We start from the raw sequence: 19,741 nt of genomic DNA on the forward strand, positions 1-19,741 counted from the left end.
GCTGCCAGGGAGTCTTCTGGGGGCCTAGTTATGCCAGCCCCTGGGCCTGTGTCCAGGGTTTTGCGTCAGCCCTGTTGGGGAGACTCTGGGCAAGTGTGTGGGGGTTCGAGGGATTCTTTCACGGACTGTGCACAGGTGATCCAGGTGTGCTTCGGGGTGGGGAAGAGGGAGGACTCAGGAAGGCACTGGAGAGCCTGGAGCCCTGGGGGGTTGAGATCTGTGTGGCTGCTGCTGTCATGTTGAGTGCGGCTGGGAAGGGTCTGCTGGTGTGATTGGATGTATGCGTGTTTTTAATGCGCCTGGTGTGGTCAGGGATGGAGTCTTGGTGGGAGGGGTGGAGGGGTTGGGGGGAAGAAGTGTGTCCCAGAGACCAGCGCTTTTCTGCTTTGGGGCCTGTGGGTGGCTGCCTGAGTGTCCAAGGGCCCGTATTTATGGAGAGAGAGTGTGTATGTGCTGGGAATATCGATTTCCTTGCACCGCTCCCAGCACAGCTGCCCCCTGAGCTGTCTGCAGGCCCCTTGGAGGAGCCAGGCTGTGGGGCGGAGAGGATTTGTTGACAAGCTGACTTGGCTTGTGTCGGGCCCCCTGAGGCTTGGGGGGCAAACCACCTGCAGCCGTTTGATCTCTGAGTTCAAAAATTCTGCAGCGTGTGTCTGGCAGTTGCACTGAGAACATGCATATGTTCCCCTCTGGCCCAGTCCTCGCGCCAGGGGCCTGGGACTCTGGGCCTGAGGCTCCGTGTGGGGTTGTGGGGGTGTGGTTCCCAAGAACCCATGGCTTCTTTGTGTCTGGGGGGCGGAGGCTGGGCAAGCTGCAGCTGCAAGGCCAGCTGTCTGGGATCCGTGGCATCAGTCCGAGAATGGGGGTCACGATATTCATATTGCACACGCGCTACGGTCTTACGCAGCTGTCCCACCCCGTATCACATTTGCATTCTTATCCTTGTGGCTCCGGCATCCCCATATCACAGGAAAGCAAACTGAGGCTGAACGTTAAGTCTTGTCGGCACCAGGGCTCTGCGGTTTGTGGAGCAGCTGCTGTGAGCTTTCCCTGTCTAGGCCCTGGAGACATAGCAGTGAGCAGAACTCAAGAGTGCTTGTCCCTGTAAGGCCAGCACACTCGTGGGGACACAGTCGGCATGCTCCGCAGGCGATGTCTCTTTTCCTGCTCCCAGCTGAGAGAGACTGCAGGGTGTCCCCGGTGCCCCTGCTTGAGACCTCTCCAGTATCACCCTTCCAGTCGGGATGTCCATAGGGACAGCTTTGGCATATTTCCTAGTCCTGCATCCCTTCTTATTGGAAGTCCTTCCTTGCATCTACTCTAAACCTTCTAGCTGCAGGGAAGCTTGCTTGAGTCCTTTTGTTGTCAGAGTTGGTGATGAACAGCTGCTCCCCCAGTCTCAGAGCACAGACCAGGTGTCCTGGAGATTGAGAAGCCCTTCTGCAGCACAACCCAAGGTTCACCCTTCAGCCTCAGAGCAGGTGGAATCACATTTGCTCCAGAGTGCCTGGTATGCAGTTCCAAAGAAAGCGGGGTGGTGGGGGCTGAAGGGCAGAGAATCAGCTCAGCTCCAGACCTGCAGAGGCTGGCCAGCTTGCCCCCCACCCAGAGCCCTCCCAGCTGGCTATCTCTCCCTCTTTAAACCCAGGAAGTATCCAGCATGCTCCAGAGACCTCAGGAGACCCCCAGTCTGTAACAGGTCTAAGATAACCCCTCCAGGAACAGCCACGCCACCCCGTAAACACGCGGACAGCACACATGGCCCCCTTTTACGGCAGCACTTAAGTGCCCTGCTCTTTGAGTCTCGAAGCAGCCCAGGTCTCTCCCCACCGTCCCTTTCTAAATGGGCATGTTAAGATAGGGAATCCAGTGACCTGACCAGGCTGTTACCAGGGGAGCCTGGAGGAGAACCACATGTTCTGCCGGAGGGCCTCTGGAGGGCCCCTGCCAGCCCGGCCAGGATTTTCAGGCTTTCGCTCAAGGAAGTCGGACTATGAACTAGCTGTGCTAATATTTACACAGCTTCAGTTCAAAAACATGGACGAGACTGACAGCTGCACCGTAAAACCGTGTGATGACTGGGCAAATAGGTGTTTCAGGAAGGGACTGAACAGCCCCCCACCCCCACCCCGGGCTCTGGGAGCTCAGGTGTGTGTGTGTGTGTTAGCTGGTCAAACTCTGTGGGACGAGGGATCTTGGTTTGCCAGGAGAATCTGTGAGGCCAGGAGCAGCTCAGGGCATCAGCAAAGAAGGGAAACAGACTGCATTTCAAATCCCAGCCCGGCTTTGTGACGTTATGCAAGTTACTACACCACCACCTCGGAGCCTCAGTTTCCCCCTCCGTGGAAGGGACTGGTACCCGGCTTCACAGAGATGCATGAGGACATGTCTGACAGCCCTCGCCATGCTGACCAGCCCCAGGCCTCCAGTCCGAGCTATGATTGTCCAGGTCAGCACTCTGCTCTTCCTGCTGCCAGTGACCCATGGGATTTTCTTCCTTCCCCTTTTGTAAATTTCCTCTGAATTGCAATGACGCGTGGAATGTCTGCCCAGTGGGCTTGCAGCAGGCCAGAGGCCCAGGGAGAGCTCCGCAGGGTGGCCCAGCTCCCCAGTGGAAGTGTGTGTATATGCCGTGAGGGGGGAGGATGCGCCAAGGCTGTTGAGTGTGATTTATCATTCGTCCTCAAAAGCAAATCCTAATGACTTTAAAGGCCATTAAAGCTCTTGAAGAATTAATTGGTGCAGGCTTCGAGAATCTGGCCACTCTCACTGTCTGAGCTATTGCCGAGGAGCAGTGGATGGTGATTATGGTGGGAAACATGGCACAGTGACCCCTGGACCTGCCACTCGGCTGACTGCTGTGGCTGTTTAAAAGGGGCACTTGCCCCTTTAAGCCCTGAGGCCTGTGTGCTCCGATGCCTGCCCAGCACAGCGCCCGGCCACGTGGTAGGCACAGCCAGGCAGCAGCAAGTGACTGCACCCGCGGCTGCATGCGTGTTCCCCTGGGCGTGGGGGTGCTTTGTTCTCAGGAGCGATGCGTGGGACCCGCTGTTGCACTTCCTGTGTTCCTCTCCTCACTCCCTAGCTACCGCACAGCTGCTCTGTGCCAGACCCTGGGCAAGATGGAGAGGAACCGAGGTTCGTCATGTGAAACCGTGTATCACAGAACCCCGACAGGTGGGGTCCCACAAAATCTACTCTACCTCTCTCCAGCTGTGTGGCTTTGGTGAGGTGGCCGCCCCCGTCTGAGCCTTGATTTTCTCATCCATGAAATGGGACTAAGAATTACCTCCCCGCAGGGGATATGCGGCTTTGCCTGGTGACTCACACCTTTTCGATCCCTGGCCCCAGTAGCCAGTAGCCAGCAACACCAGCCTCATCACCACCTCTTCTCTTGAGAAGTGACTACTGAGTTAAAAGTGGTTCGTCACAGTCGTCTTTTTTGCTGGTTTCTGGAGCTACGTGGCTTTTTGTGAAATCTCTTGTCCTTGAAGGGGCTAAGGCACGGTCCTAGCCTCTCTAACTTGGATACCTTTTTATGCTTTCTTTGAACGTAGCTTTTGCTTCCCTGCTCCTTGATGGAAAGGGTCATTTTTTCTATTTTATTTCCTTGCTTTGCACCTTCCTAACATGGTGAGCATTTTATGTGAAGCGGAGGCCCAGATGTAGAGCCATAGCAAGAGTCCCCTCCTTGTCTGTCTGGGTGGGGAAACTATGACCACATTTGTTTTTTCCTCTTTGTTCAAAGGTCAGTATAATAATAGTAATCGCAGTGCTTGCCATTCAGCTCTGCGCAAAGGACTTAATTCTCAAAGCAATCTGTGAGTAAGGGCTTCTGTCCCCACTTGGGGGAACAGTTGGGGGACGGTTATGTGACTTGCCCAGGGTCACTGGCCAGTAAGCCTCGGAGCTGGGATTTGAACTCAGTCCGCCTGGCTTTGGGGTCTCTGCTCTTCATAGCCAGGCTGTGCCTCCTCTGGGGTTAAGTAATCTTTAGCAAAATCTGTCACCATATATAGCAAATCTGTCCATAAATGGAGCCTTTCGTATCTTTCCCAAGCCGTGGAATAGGTGGGTGCCTGGGATCCCCTGGTGTCAGCATTTCCAAAATGTCCCACCTTTAGGCTGGTTTGAGGACCACCCTCTGGGGTCTCCTGTTGTCTTGCCAGACCACACAGGCCCCAAGAGCTCCTTCCCCATACACTCCAGTGGGGTTCTGAGATAGTGCCCTTTGGCCCTGACCACTTGTTTATTCTGAGGATAACACTCTTGCCCCAGGCCAGCCGCAGCAAGGAGCGGGGTCTCGGCGACAAAAGCCAACCATCCCCAGACTCTCTGCAGGCCCCTTGCAAACATAGCCAGCTTCTGCATGGGGAGGAGACCCAAGGCCAAGGCCTTTGACGTCATTAGAGGACACACATGCGTGTGGGCTGCTGAACTTGATCCCATGAGAGAGAAGGACTATTAATTTGGAGGAGTCCCCAGCTACGAGGCAGCCTCCCCATTCAGGCTCCCCAGAATCGCCTGTTGGCTGAGTTGGTCCAGGTCTGTCCACCAACATGAATACTTTCTCCCCAGTGGCTGTTTTAAAAGACGGAAGTAAATGGTGTTTGCTTTTCTACTTCTGGCTGAGAGGCTAGGCTAGGTGGTACAAGAATGAAATGCGTTAGTACACGTGAAACATTTAAAACGGTGCCTTATTGTGTTATAGCGAGTGCTCAATAAATGTTAATTATGGTCACTGTAGTTGTCACTATTTATCCTTATCATTACTAAGCTTGGAAGGTCTCTCCCTCCAGAGGGCTGAGAAGAGCTCGCTCTAACTAGTTTTTGGCATTCAGTCTCCCTAGAAGCCCTGGCATCAGTCACCTCCTCCCATCCCCTTCCTGGGCCTCAGTTTCCCATCTGTGAAGGGGGTGAGCTTTACGACGCTTGTGGTCATTCGCTGAGGGAGGGTGTTTGACCCAGTGTTGTGGGGAGTGGGACAGATTCTGTCATCAGCCTGCCCTTAACCCTAACCCCAGTTTCTCACACTCTCCGTGACCTTGGGCATGTTCCTTGGGCTTCCTGTGCCTCGGTTTCCCCATTTGTAAACTGCCAGTGACAGGAGGAGCTCATGGAGTTGTTAATCCGCATGAAGTGCTTACAGGGTACACGGTTAATACCTGAGAGGCGGTAGATTTTAGCTGTGACGTCAGGGCTGCCAAGTCCAATTGTGGGGAAACTGGACCGTGGTACTTGTTCAAGAGAGATGTGTTGCTAGACAGGAATGCGTTATCTCTCCTTCTGGCCACAGACAAGGCCAGGGATGAGAGCACGAAGGAAGAAGAGGGGTGGTAGTTTGGGGGGAGCCAAGTGAGGGTAGGGTGTTGCTCGAGTGCGAGGTGGTGGTACCTGGGAGTGAGACAGGTCATAAACTTGGTGACATGGGACTAAAGCCCATGGTCATATGCAATGTGCTTGTAGCCTGCTAAGAGAGGGTGGTCCAGAGTGTTTTAGAAATCACTTTGCCCATGGATTGGAAAACTCGCAAAGTAAGGGGACTTGGCTCTCAGCTGGAGTGAAGATTTCTTTGGACAGGCAAGCAGCCTGCACCCGGGGCGATGGAGAGACCCGTCTGGAGACACTGAGGCTGATGCTCCAGCCCCGTAGTGCCGAGGTGGGGCAGGGTGGCAGGGCGTCCGGAGTCCTCAGCTGGTGGCCGGTGCTGAGCTCTGGTACTTAGGCAACTCTGGCATCCTCGTCCCATTGGGGCTGCTTCCGGTGCCTGATGGGGCTAAGAGCTCTGGAGCCCTGCCTCAGGACCCTCGCTGTGCTGCTCTGCCCTCCCCAGCCGGCTCCAGCCACCAGACAGAGAGGCAGCTGGCTACAGTGGAAAGACGGTGGCGTTTGGGCTGGAGAAACCTGGCCTGAGTCCCAGTTCTGCCCCTCTCTGAACAAGTGGCCCGGGCAAGGTGGTCCCCTCTGTGAGCCTTATCTGTCAAGTGGGGATCGTGGCGGGAGAGGCGGTTGTCGGTAGCAGACACAGCAGTTGCCTAGTACATGTGGCAGAAGGGGACAGGGTTCAGCTGGCTTTGGGAGAAGCCACGGCTGTTTGTGATGGGTCTGGAGTTGGCACGGGTTTGGTACTAGAGCTGGAACAGGCTACAGAATAAAAATGATAATATCTGACACTTGGGTGGCCTTTGAATTTTACACATACTTACCTTATTTGAACCCGCCCCAGAGACTTTACGATGTTGTTGGTATTATTCCCACTTTACAGTCAGGGAAACTAAGGCAAAAATGAAAGTCATGTCTGAGCTATGCAGAAAGTAGATTTGGTATTCTGGTTCATGTGTCTTTCTTGCTCCCTGACTTTGTTAGGGGGTTGGAGGGTGTGGGCCTTAGAATGGAGGGAGAAAGAGGGGCAGGAAGGTAAAGGAGTGGAGAGAACCTGCAGGGCCCTACGGGGCGCCAGCCCTCGGATGGGCGTAGCAGGGTGTTGTCACTTGGCAGAGACCACAGAGGACACCCTTGGAAGCTCTGGCAAGTGGCCTTGAATCCCAGAAACGGTGTGTGCCAGCCCCAGGAGGTCCTATGGGTATAAGAACTGTCCTCCACATTCCCTAGGAGGATTTTCCACAGAGAATACGAGAAAGAAGGAGCTAGAACAGTACCCGGCTTATAGGTTCAGTAAACGCTGGTTGTTCCTATGATTCTTACTGACTGCGATCAACTACAGTTGTTCCTGCCGTGATTTCCTGGGGTAGGCCCTGGACTGGATCCCGAAGCGCAGTGAGTCCCGTGCGGGGGGTTGGAGAGGAAGTGTTTGGGGAAGCGGCTCTTTCCTCTGCTGTTACCAGAGGAGGGCCGGGGGGGTGAGGGGGTGTTGTGCAGCCGCGCAAACTCCAATTCTCTGTTCCTTTGGGGCCATTGACTTTTCTAAGAGCCATAATTTAAATGGGCAGGGTTTGCGATTTTGTTTTTGTTTTCCTGCTTAGTAAGAAATGGCAGAATGACCCGGGAAAGCCTTGAGGAGGGCAGCGGCTTCTTAGCACTATTTGGAAATTTTCCTTATGGACTCTTATTTTCTTTATTATTTTTTTAATATTTCATTTGTTTATTTGACAGAGAGAGACACAGTGAGAGGGGGAACACAAGCTGGGGGAGTGGGAGAGGGAGAAGCAGCCTTCCCGCCCAGCAGGAAGCCAGATGCAGGACTCGATCCCAGGACCCTGAGATCATGACCGGAGCCAAAGGCAAAAGCTTAATGACTGAGCCACTCAGGCGCCCCTCCTTATGGACTCTTTGAACCATATACAGAAGTAGAGAGAATGGGAGGGTAACCCCCATGGGCAATTGTATTTCATTGATCCCATGTTATTTTAAGACACATACCAGACATTTTGATGTTTGTAATCAGGGATCTGTCCCGTGGAGGTGGAGGTGTCAAGTTGCTGGGGGTGGGTTCCTGGGACAGAGCCCTTAAGTTCCCTCAACAGCCCTTGGCTGTGTGGCCCAACTGGGGAAGCCGGAGCCTGGTCCAGTTTCCCAGCTTCGTAGACCAAACAGTGCCTGCTGCATTCAGGGAAGTCTGTGTTGGAGACCGTGTGTCTGCAGGTGGCCAGGGGAGGCCAGGCCTGTGCCATCCCCCCTCATGCAGGGCTTTCCTGGGGGAAGGACCGGTTTCAGGTCAGGAGTGCCTAAGCCATCTGCCTTCATGCCTGGGCTCCCTGGGCAGGGCTGGGGCTCTCTGCTGAGTGTCCCCATGGGCCCTGCCTCTACTCCCCTTATTGCCCCTTGCCTGGTGGTAGAGTCAGGCGGTGACACCTGCCTTTGCCCCGAGACAGTTTGGCCCCTCAAACTCACTTGGCCTCTGGACACACACTCGGAGCAGTCTTCTTGGCTGAAGGGACCAGGCCCTCCCATTCCTCCCCTGACACTGTGTCTGCTCTGTGGTTCCCTAGAGCCCTGCCAAGGCCGTCTTTCCTTCTGGCCCTGTGGTCTCTTCCGTCCACAGCTTCTAACGACGCTGCTTTTGAAGCCTGGCCCATGACAGGTGCTCAGTGAATTTTAGTGGCAATAGCTATATTAGTTCAATAGTATTCTAATATATTCTTAGGAATATTATTATTGCTACCCCTAATGTCTTACCCAGGGCTTGGCACACAGAGGGCCCTCAACCAAGTTTAGGTTAAAAAAAAAACACAGGCAGTGGGACTGAGTCCCACCCCAGTCCTGCTCTGAGCAGTGACCAAGCCCTGTGTGCTCACCCCTCACTGTCCTCAGGTGCAGACGCTGGGGTTGGGCCAGGTGGACAGGTGCCTACCTTCTGAACAAAGGGTGCTCCTTTGAGGCTCCTTGAGGCCTTTTCCCACTGTTGCAGGCTCACAGCCTTACAACCCCTCCCTTCACTCCCAGGGCCCCCAGGCACCGTGGGGAACAATGGTCCTATGTTTTGATAGTAACAACAGCTACCTGAGCCCTTCTGGGTAGCAGGGCCCCGGCTGAGGATTTGTGTCTGCATTATCATTTGTGACATAGACAATACTCCCCATTTGATGGCTGAGAAACGGAGGCACAGAGAAGAAAAGGCACTTAACCAAGGTCACACAACCCCTCTCTGCCACATGCCAGACGGGCAGTCTACAGGGAAGGGCTGTGTGTCAAAGCTGCAGGTGCAGGAGGGTGGAGGGCGGGAGGAATTTCTACTCTGGGCCTTTGGCCTTCCCCCAGACCCTTTCTGCATGCCTGCTGTGGCACGGGTTGCAGATGGGGGCCAGTCCTGGGAATGCTGTGGTGCTGTAGGTCCTGAGAACACAGGAGGAGGGGGGTGGGCAGCTGGGGTGGGTGCGTTTTCCTTGCAGAGGGGTGAGCATGTGGAGGTTGTGGGGGAGGGATGAAGTGCTGGGCCCAGGGTCCTGCTCAGCCTGCCCTCTCCTCACACACACCCGCCCGTCCTGTGTGAGTGGCGTGGGCTTCAGTAAGTTACATGACCCTGCTGCGTGTCAGTTTCTCCACCCCCGAAATGGGGAGAGGATTCCGCATGTGTCTCAAATGGGGGTTATCTGTAATACCGAGAGGGAACCCTAATGTGAACTGTGGACTTGGGGGGCATCCTGCTGTCAGCAGAGGTCCATGGATTAACAGATGTACCACAGTGGAGGTGGGGTTGTTGAGAGTGGGAGAGGTTGCATGGGGTGGGTGCACAGAAAATACGCGAAATCTCTACTTTCTGCTCAGTTTTTCTGGGAACCTGAAACTGCTTTAAAAAATAAAAGTCATCAGAGGATGCTAGGAGATGGTTCGGTGCAAAGTGCTCGGAGCGTCTGTTGTTGTCATTGTAGCATTCTTTGCACCATCATCAGATTGTCCAGTAACTGGGTCAGTCACTTCACACATGGATTTGAACTCCTGGGGACACAGATGCTAAAATGCACCCCTTCCCGGGGTGAGCTCGCAACTGGGCAGTGAAGTCCTGGGGGCTCTCCTGGGCTCCTCTCCCTCTGCCGTGGGGTACCATGTGTTTCGGGGAGGGGAGCAGTGCACACTGCCACCGGCTGGAAGTCACAGCACCATACTGCTGCTGCGTGGGGGTGTGGGGGGGCCAGCAGGACGGCTGGGAGGTGGGCAGGGAGCCTGTGGGAGGAGCATGTCGGCACCACACGCAGAGGTCTGGACCATGACAACAATTTGATGCCATAAAAGACACAAACGATTTGCATTTTAGAATGTGCTTTATGGAAGTTAAGGGTGGGTGAGGGCAGCTTAGTGTCGGTGCAGGTCTGGGGTAGGACTGGAGAGCTGGGCCCAAGGTTGTTGCAGGCTTTGAGAGGCCTGCATGCCTGACGCTGGCCAGCAGGGTGGGCCGGAGGCAGCGAGGCCAGCACGACGGGCATCTTCCTCCTCTCTGCCCACACTCTGTCCCGGAGCCAGCCTCCCCAGCCTGTGCCTCCTGCCCGGCACTCCCAGGGCGTCCCTGGGGCCTGGCCCAGCCCTGTCTGCTGGAGCCTGCCACAGAGAACTGCTTTATTTGAGCCCATTTTGTGCGTATGGAAATAACTAGAGGCCTCTGTATTTAATTTGGCTCAGCCAGGAAGATTTTTGGCTCTGCGTGTGTGTGTGTGTGTGTGTGTGTGTGTGTGTGTGTGTGTGTGTATTCTGAAAAATCTTTCCAAGTGAGCCCCGGGGTTGGAAGCTCTGGTCCTCTTTATGCACTCAAAACCAACAAGGACTGCCCTGGCTTAGCTGGGGTGATGGTCTGGCTGAGAGTGAGCTATAGGAAATGGCCAAAAAATAAAACAAACCAAAAAAAGAGAAGAGAGTGATGCCATACATAGATGAGATCATGGTCAAGGAAGCTGTTTTGTAAACTTTGTTGCTTGAGGCCAGGTGAGCAGTGGGTAGGATGAAGGGGAAGGGGCTTCTGAAGGTATAAAGCTCCATCCAGATCCACAAGAGGCATTTCTGGTTTCCTGAGTAGGCAGTGCCTAGTTTGGTGTTGGGCTAGAGAACACTCATCCTGAGCCCCTCTTTTTGGCCTTGGCAATCCCAGCAGTCTCTCTCCATCAAGCCCTTCTTCAGTGTGTGGTCCACAACAGAGACAGCTCCACGTGTCTACGCAGGGCTTTGCCGATGGCAGAGTGTGCCCCACCAAGACCAACATTCCTGTCATGCCAGTGGGACAGGGGAGTGAGACCCACTGCAAAGATGAGACAGCCGGAAGCCCAGAGAGGTGAGGTAACTTGCCCCAGGTCACTCAGCCCAGAAGTGGCCACCTGATCTTGACCTGGTCTGATCTCCACCCAGAGCTTCCCCACATTCTCTGTAGGCATGCCTGGAGCCACGAGGACGTTGTTCCAGATGAAGAGACGGGCAGAGGGGGCTGTCAAGGAGGGGCAGAGCTGGGCTTCTGACCCCAGGAAACCACCTACAAGTCCGGTTTGGGGATATCAGATGGCTTTTCAGATCATGTCTTGGTTGTATGGACCTGAGGAATAAGGACATCTGGGAAATTGAGTCTCGGTGGCTACGATGACTGTGGGCTTTTGGATTGTGACCAGTGTGGTGGTGTTACTTCGGGAGAGTCTCTTAAAAGTTAAATGGGAAAAAAAAAAAAGAAAGAAAAGGTTAAACGGAGGATACAGCAGAGTGGAAGGCCTTGGCATTCGCACTAGTTATGCAGAGCTGTGGGAAGGCTTAGGTCCTGCCCCTTGGGACTTGGTGTTCTAAATCAGGTTCCTGGGGAACGACTGAGCCCAGAGCTGCAGATCAGACTGCTGTTCTTTGTGAAGGATCCTCTGTGAGCTTTGCAAGAAGAGCAGATGCCTTCAATAGGCAGGAAGGTGGCATGTGGGGAGGGGCAGGCAAGAGTGGCCGGTGCTAGGGAGGGTGAGGACTGGGACAGGGGTAGAGCATGAGCCGTTGGGTGTGGCTGTCCCCAGCTCTGTCTGTCATCAAGCAGGACGATAGGCCCAGTATGGCCAGATCCTGAGCTGTTTCTCTCCCCAAGAAAAGTCAGAAGTCTGACTTTTCGTTATAAAAAAAAAACCTCTAGTGTTAAATATTGGTTATTTCTTACAGCTGGGTGGGGGGAGCAGGGGGATTGGTGTTGTTTGCTTTTCTAAATACTCTGGGCCTGGGGACCTTGGGAGTCCCTTGCATGTAGACACTCTGTCTTCCAGAGAGCTCTGTGAAGTCTACAGTGTCTGTATGAGGAGTGGCGGGGTGGGCACTGGGCCTCCCACCCAGCTATCCTGGGGATAGGACCCGGGGTCCCGGATGGGTGGGCCTCACCCCTGCCTTGGTCCTAGCCCAGGTAGCACTGGGGGAGAATAAAGGGCTTCTTCACAGGCTGTCTGTGGAAAGGCTGCCCGTCCTGGGTTTGACTGCAGGCCTGACGATCAAGACCTGATTTTGCGCTTGGTTTGGGCCTTATCCCTGGTTTGATGCTCCGGTCCCCAGATGTAGGGTGAGATCCCAGGCAGCTTGAGGAACTCTCTGGGACGAAAGTGAACAGCCCCTCCCCAGGCAGAGACCTTGGCTGGGTTTGATGGCATGGTGTTCGCGCCGGCCCCAGGCCCCTGCCCTCAGGCAGAGCGCCGTGGCTCCCCTCTGCCAGCTGGCTTTCGGCCCAAGTACGAGTGCACGTTTGCCAACCTGTGGCATGAGACTCGGCTCCCGCTTCCTGTCTGAGGCTCCCCCAGTGCCGGCCTGGCCCCACAGGCGTCCCGGGGCTGTGGGAGGTAGGCCCAGGGGAGCTGAGCCCAGGCGTCCCTGAGGGGTGAGACTACATGGGGCCCCTGTACGTTTGTGACTCAGGGTCTGGAGACCAGTGCTCTGGGTGTCAGCGACATATCCGTATCTCGGAGAAACTTGCAGGTTTCCGCAGCCATGGAGTACTTCCAAGGCCCAGCTGCCAGGCAGGGGAGCGAGAGTGGACACAGGCCCTTGTCACGGCTGTGCCATGTGTCAATGACCCAGCAAGCCTCTCTCCCGTCTAGGCCTTGGTGCTCCTGCTCACAGATGAGAGGGGAGTGAGCCCTGCCCCTGGACGGGACTAAAGCAGGGGCCCGGGTGACGTGCAGGGGACAGTGGGCTAAGGGAGTCTGAAAGAGAATCAGGAGGGGTTCAGTCCTACGTCTCCTGGTCCAGGGGAGAAGGTAAGATAGGCACGGTTGCGGGGACCAGGGAGGTGCTCCTAGCACGGGGCTCTCCGTGTGTGAATGCACAAACAAGTGAGGGACGCTGCTTCCCAGGTGCGTGTGGGCTTCTTAGTCCCCAACAGCATCGCTCGTTCGCTCCTTGGTTCGTTCATTCATTCACTCACCCAACAAATACTGAGCACCTGCTCACACCACGCCCTTTTGGCGGCCCTGGGAAGGCCTGGTAAGACAGAATCAGCACAGGCAGCCACACCTCCACCCTTCCAGAACCCACTCTCTCCTGGCGGGAGACGGACTCACAGATCAAAGGGAAGAAGGTGGTCAGTGAGACGTGCTGTGAAGGGACCCAGGAGTTCGACAGGACAGAGGCAGCGGAGGTGGCATCGTAGACCCAGAACACCCCTTTCCCCCACATCTGCCATGCTCCAAGCTCCGGGGGACACCCTGCGCACCACAAGGGGCCTTCCCTAGATGCGCACTGGGCACCGTGTTTCTGCACAGCCAAGACTCTCTTCCCGACGGGAGCCCCCAAGCGTCAGGAACATTCCAGGGTGATCGGTTCGCAGGTCCTTGGGGCTTCCCTCCAGCCTGTCCCCAGGACGCTGATCTCCGATCTCCAAAGCCTACTCCAGTCCTCTGGGCTGTTTTAATGGGAGTGACTCACAGCTGCGCCGTGGAACAGTCCAGCTCATCTCCAGTAGGGGCAGACAGATGTTCTTTATGTTCAGGAGTGAGGCCTGGGCTGGGGAGACTGGAACCACCACCTCCCCGGGGCTGGAAAGTTGACCTTGGAAAACATGTGGACAGGACAGGGCGAGGGCCTGGCGTATACACTGGCTTTGCGGGACAGCAGACTTTCCTTCCTCCCTCTGGCTGTGCGCTGATGAGAACAAACCCCATCAGAGGACAAGCACTGCTGAGGCCCCTCCTGGATAATTCCCTCTAATTAGGCAAAGCATTAGCTATCTGCAGGGCTCCTTGCCAGGGGCACCGTTCCCCCCACCACCACCCTGCATTGCCTCAAAGTGGCGGCCTGCTCCCTGCCTCAGACCCCAGGCGGGTGGGAAATTGAGGCTCAGGCAAGCTGGGGCTAGAGATTCTCGCTGTCACTCACATTCGGCATCAGAATGGAAAGTGACTTGCAGCACAGTGTAGGGCACTCGGGACCAGAGGGCAGGGAGCAGGGGCCAGTGGCCACCACTGTGCGCCCTCCTGCTTGGACATTTTGCCACTCGACCCTTTTCTTGCTATGCTCGAACTGTCCAGGAAGATCCTGCCACTAACTGCTGCCTGCCCGCCCCGCCAGGAGCTGCGGACAACCTGGGGGAACGCTGGATGTTGATCACACCTCTAAAAATAGCCTCCCGCTTCAACAAGTTCATTGTTCGGAGTCCTATATTTTTATACCTATATAAAAGCCACTCCTGGAGGTCTGGGTGCTGGCTAATTAGGGATAATGCTGTAGCCGGGAGGGGCATCTGGCCCAGACCTTATGTCGGCCTCAGCAGGGCAGGGCTCAGGGTGGGAAGTTAGGAGAAGGGGGTTTGGCCTGGAGGTCAGAGGGCAGTCAGCAGAGTCGCAGCCAGGCACCCATGGTGCGGTTGCTCTGGGAACAGCTATTCTGGGCTTAGGGGCCACCAGAGAGGTCAGAGGGTCACAGAAGCCAAGAGACATGGGGATGGAGACCAGAGGTCAGTGCTAGGGGCTGGGGCCCCACTCCAAGGCTGGAGGGAACCTCCCATTTCTTCTTGGTTGAGACCTCTGACTCCTGAAACTTGCCTTGCCTCGGCCCTGGCTTGCTGGTAGGAGGGCTCTGGCCCCCTCAGCAGCCCACTGGTCCCCCTCCTTGCCCCTCAAGAAATGGTGAAATCCCCCAGAAGAGAGGCCCAGCTGGCTACGTCTTCTGCTGCCTGCTGAAATCTCAGTGACCCCCACCCATGCCCCGTGCCCTCTCCTTCTGGGAGCTCCTCCCAGGGCCACCCGTCTTCTGTCACCGTTCAGATAGGCTGGGGCTGTCCCAGCTTTAAAACCAGTCTTCCAGTCTTGCGGCACCCCCAGTCCCCTTCAGCTGTCACCCCAAGCCCCCTGTCTTCTCAGCCACTGTCCTTGAAGGCTTCTTCCACTCCAGCTCCTTTCCTCACCCCGCCACAGCCCGACTTCTGACCCCACTCTGTGCCAGCCTTGCGTTGCCCTGTCCCTGCTCTCTGCTGCCTCAGCTGCTCAGGGACTCTGGCCTCACCAACTTGGTGGCATGAGAACCCCGAGGATGCCTGTCCTTCCTCTCATTCCTCCCACAGGTATCTTGTGGCTTTTCACCAACCCCCACATAGATCTCTTCTCACTGTCCCCACCTGGCTGCGGACACTGCTGGCCTCCAGGCACTGCCATGTCCTCCCTGCCTCCTTCCCTGCTCTCAGCCTGCAGGTTCTGGGCCTGCCCGCCCCTCCATACAGGCCACGCTGAACTCCTCCATCCCTGTTGACACCGCGGACACGCACCTTCCCAGCTCGGTCTTCTCCCTCACGGCCACACAACTCCTCCCTGGGTCCTGGCTGGGGCTGTGTGCCTCCTAGGAAGCCTCCAGGACATGGGGCTCCGCTGCCTCCACCCTGCAGCGGGGCAGCCCGGTAGCTTCCTCTGTTCCTGTCCCTAACACGGCTGTCATTCTGAATTAGTTGCATCCCCCAGTGTGCCTGCGAGGACAGGGCTGTGTGTGTCTGTTCACTGTCATACTCACAGTGCCTGGCAGGGGTCGGTCACCTAGTTGGCATTCGGTAGGTGTTCCCTGAGTGAAGCCCCAGGGTTGTGTGTTGTAATGGAATCAGTTTCCCGTCCTCGTGGGGAAGCCCCCGTTCTCAGGGCCGGACATGCCGACGGTCACACCCCCACATGTAGTGGCACCGCTGAGCGCTGAGAGGGAAATGAGGCAGCGAAGGATTAGGGTGGGCCCGGGAGGGCTATGGCTTTTAAACAAGGTGAGCCAAAGGAGGTGAGGAAATGAACCCGGTAGCCATCTGAAAGAAGAGACCAGGCAAAGGGAAAGGCATGTGCAACTGTCCTGAGGCAGGAGTATGCCAGGGGTGTAGAGTAACAGTGGGGCCTGGGTGGGGTGGCCAAGAGGGCATGGAGGGAGGAGGGGGTAGCAGGAAGAATGTTCGTTCAGGTGTTACAGTCTTCCGGGTCACTCTGAGGATTTGGGCTCTGGATCCCAGTGATCTGGGATCAGAGGAGGGGCGTGGTCAGGGTTGTGTTTTAACAGGATTCCGGCTACTGTCGGGGGAAGGGGGGAAGGTGTGTAGAGAGGCTGTGGCGCAGCACAGGAAAGAGGTCCGGGCAGTGAAGACCGGGCTGGTGGCAGGGGGCAGCCCCGTGGGTCAGAGGTTGCCTCTGCTCTGAACGCAGAGCAGCCAGATCTGCCGACAGATGGGAAGTGGGGTGTGAAGGAGAGAGACTTGCCAGGAGTTACTCTCAGATTTTTGGCCGGAGCCGCTGGAAGGGTAGCATTGCTCTCAGCGGAGGTCAGGGAGGCTACCGGAGGAGCTGGCCTAGGGTTGGGGGAGCACAGGAGCTCTGTGTCCATCCTGCCTTTGAGAGGGTCTACTCGTCATCCAAGGGGTGGTGCTGGGCAGTTAGATGTTGGGGTTTGGGGGGTGCTTCTGTGATTACTGTATATCTTCCTTAAAGCAAATTTGGTAACTTGTTAAAGCAGGAGCCCACCTGACTTCCCGCCCCACACCCGCCAGGCCCTCCCAGGGTGCCTCTTGGATTATCCAAGATGAGGGAAGAGGGTGTGGAGAGCCTCCCTCACTTCCCTGGGGAAGTCTTCTCTGTCCCCTTCTTGCTGGGCATACCGGCTGTATGTCCCTTTACACACTCACTCTTCCCTTAAAATGCACCCATCTGTGTCCTTGTACCCTGCTTCTTGTGGCCAGGCCAGCCCTGGGGGGGCTGCCTCCTGGCCCAGAGAGTTTTCACAGAGTGGGAAGGACTAGGAGAACATCATACAGCTGAGTCCTGGCTCTGCTCCGAGCTCTGCAGTCTTGGGCAAGGCCCGAATCCTGAGTCTCCTCGATGGGATCATTGCAGGGATAAAATACGTGGACATGGTTTGTGCAAGGGCTCCCATGTGGCATGGTGGGGGAATGTATTTGGGCGGTGACCCACCCTGAGCTGCAGCAGTCCCTGAAGACTGGTTTTCTAGACCCTGCTGGAACACTGGCACTATCCTCTAAGGCAGTCCCTTCCCCAGTAGCTGAACTGCTAAAAAGCTCTATCCACTGAAGCTGCAGGCCTGCCTTCACCCTACCTCTGGTTCCTCAGACCTGCCTGCTCCCATTGCCTCCTGCAGAGATCTAGGGCTTGTGGCTGGTCCCAAGGCTGCCTTTCCCCAGCTGAGCCCTCCCTGCTCTTGCTCTGAGGACATGGCCTTCGTTTCCTTCCCACCCTTACCTCCTCCCCAGACTGCTCTAGTCTCTCTGCATCTCTCCCCGAGGACTTAGAGCAGAGCAAAACCATCCCCTTCCCTGGCCTCAGTGATAGACCTCAGTTAATATGACCCTGGGCAGCAAAGAGCTGTAGAAGCTGCACAACAGAACATGTAAGGGCTGGGACTGCCCCGGCCTAGACTCCCTTTCTGGAAATCAAAAACCCTGGGAGCAGAGCATGGGGGAGGCCACAAGGCCTAGAGGCATGAGGGCATCCATATTTTGGGAAGCTGTTTGGCTCTGGCCCACGCAGACTGCCAGCAGTCTGTGTGGACCAAGGCTCCTGGCATGGGTGTTTAACCCAAGAAGGCTTTCAGAGCCCTCCTTCCTGCAGCGGAAGGCCCAGGCCACTCTGAAGAGGATGGCTACACCACGTGATAGGACCTTAGCTGGCTACATGCAACCCAGGCTTATTTCTCTCGTGACCTTTCACAACCCCAAGACCTCCAGGCTCTGGACCCCAGCCCCAGGCCCCTGGCATGTCAACTGCATGATTTTCCTCTGGGCAGCTGGGTGGCCAAGGCACCCACTTGGGGTCAAGTGACTTGGCCCCACTGAGCCCCAGAAGGCACAGCTCCCTCCTAGCTCTCAGGATGGTAGTTGGGTCACAGGCTGTGTTCGAACACTCAGTACAACACCTGTACCCAGCAGGTTCCCAGCAGAGTCCCTGCTGCTAACCCACCCCGTGTGTGTGCATGTGTGTGAGTGCCTAAGAAGGCACATAAGCCCAGTGAGTAAATGTGCACACTCAAGCCACACTGTCTGGGTTCCAGCCCCATGACCTTGGGCTGAGCTTAACCTCCTCCCCGTGCCCATAGGGTGGTTTGTTAGAGGACTAAGTGAGTTACTTAGAATGCTTAGAAGACCGCTGACTACATAAACATTAGCTGTAACTACCACCAGCATCATCAGTGTTGGGGTGAACAGGCAGCCCCCTAACCAGAGGGTCCCTGCTTCCCCCGTTCCCCCTTGCCTCTCTACCCGCCCTTGCCAGAGACTGCCCTCCGAATAACATTTTTCTTGAGAAAAGTAGTTCATGACTTCACAGGCCATAATTAGAGACGTCCGTGACCCGAGTGGCCGAGGGCCCCCGGCCCTGACTCACTCCCCAGCTAGAGTCAGGATGTGGCGTCTGGGCCATGGGGCCCGGGTCCCTTTCTGGGACTTTCCCCGCCCCTCTCTAGGGCCTCGTCACCAGCGACTACAGCCTATGGCCAGAGGCGGTTGTCCGTGTAGAGAGAGGCCCCACAGCAGGCAGAGGCGGGCAACCCTGGCTCGCACACTGGGCCTGTCTGCCCCCTACTTCTAGCTGCCGGGATGTGTAGGTTGGGCCCTGTCCATCAGAGTAACCGGAGACGGCAATTACAAAGTGCCTTTTATGAGCCAAGCAGTCTTTTAAGGACTTCTCTGTGTTAACTCTGTTACGCCTCATAGCAGTGGCATGAAGTCGGCCCTCTGCCCCCATTTTGCAGGAAAGGAAACTGAGACATGGAAGTATTCCCACCCAGTCACAGAGTTGATAAGCAGCAGAACCCAGAGCTCTGACTCAGAAGCTGCAGCAGGGAGCCCCCTCCTGCCCCCTCACCTGGTAGAAAGGCCACAGGGATGCTGCCGGGGAAGAGGGGGACTTTTCAAAATGTGTTCTTAGTTCTTAGGTGTTTCCCATATCCTAGGGCAGTCAGAAACTCTAGATGCTGTTTGTAGTGATCCAGCCATTCCTCCACATAAAACACACACACCAGACTCCCGCAGAGGAAGGCATGTTGGGAAAACTGGAGAAGGGGAGGAGGAGGTTGGGGACAGTTTCTAGGGACTCAGGGCTCCGAGTGCCCAGGCCAGCAGAGGAAGACTGGGGACACATCCGTGTGTGGGTCCAGCTGTCATCTGGACGGCTGTGCTGGGCCAGGCCCACCTCAAGAGCCCCATTGTGCACATGTGGAACTTTCTCAGGAAGGAGCCCGTCTCGGTCACTGTCTTTGCAGGAGGCTGGGGCTTTAAGGGACCCATCCCTCATGGAGCAGGACTCTGGGAGGGCAGGGGGTAGACCCTCTCGTACTGTCTCTTTCTCCAGGTAATCTACACTGTGACAGAGTGTGGGAATGGGGGCCACACTAGGCGGGGGGTGGCCCCGTGCAGGAAGTAGGCTTTGAGCTGGGACCAGAGTGTGGCCTCTTAGAACTGGACTACTCCCAAGTGAAGGGCAGTGGGGAGCTACAGGGTGGGGGTCTAGATTCAGACAGTCCGTAGCAGCTTTTAGCCAGTAGAGGAGTCCTTTTGCTCTATTTGTGACGAGTGTCTAACGTGCTACAGCTTGCACACCTCCAGTGATAGAGAGCTCACCACCTCCTAAGCAGCCCTAACCACGTGAGAGTGTTGTCAGGTTGGGCAGACTTGGTCATGGTTCTGTCCAGGGAAATCTGTTCCCTCTGCCTCTTGTCAGTCTGTCAGAGGCTTCATGGTAGACATCCTTGCTTGCTCCCCTCTGGCTGCTTTTCTCCTGGCCAGACAGTCCAAGCTTTTGGTGAGAGGTGGTTTCCAGACCTGGAGGTTTATTCCTGGCATACTATAATTTGGGGGTTGGCAAGTAGGGTTCATGCCACGCGCCAGCTG

General features: G+C 56.0%; 1 protein-coding gene across 7 annotated transcripts in view; it reads left to right on the top strand.

Moving 5' to 3' along the window:
* Positions 1 to 19,741, top strand: part of IQSEC1 (IQ motif and Sec7 domain ArfGEF 1) — a 377,460-nt gene that overhangs the window by 306,252 nt on the left and 51,467 nt on the right. The gene's annotated exons all lie outside the window — the stretch shown is intronic.

Source organism: Meles meles, chromosome 20 (genome assembly GCF_922984935.1).
Source record: "Meles meles chromosome 20, mMelMel3.1 paternal haplotype, whole genome shotgun sequence".
NCBI lineage: Eukaryota > Metazoa > Chordata > Mammalia > Carnivora > Mustelidae > Meles > Meles meles.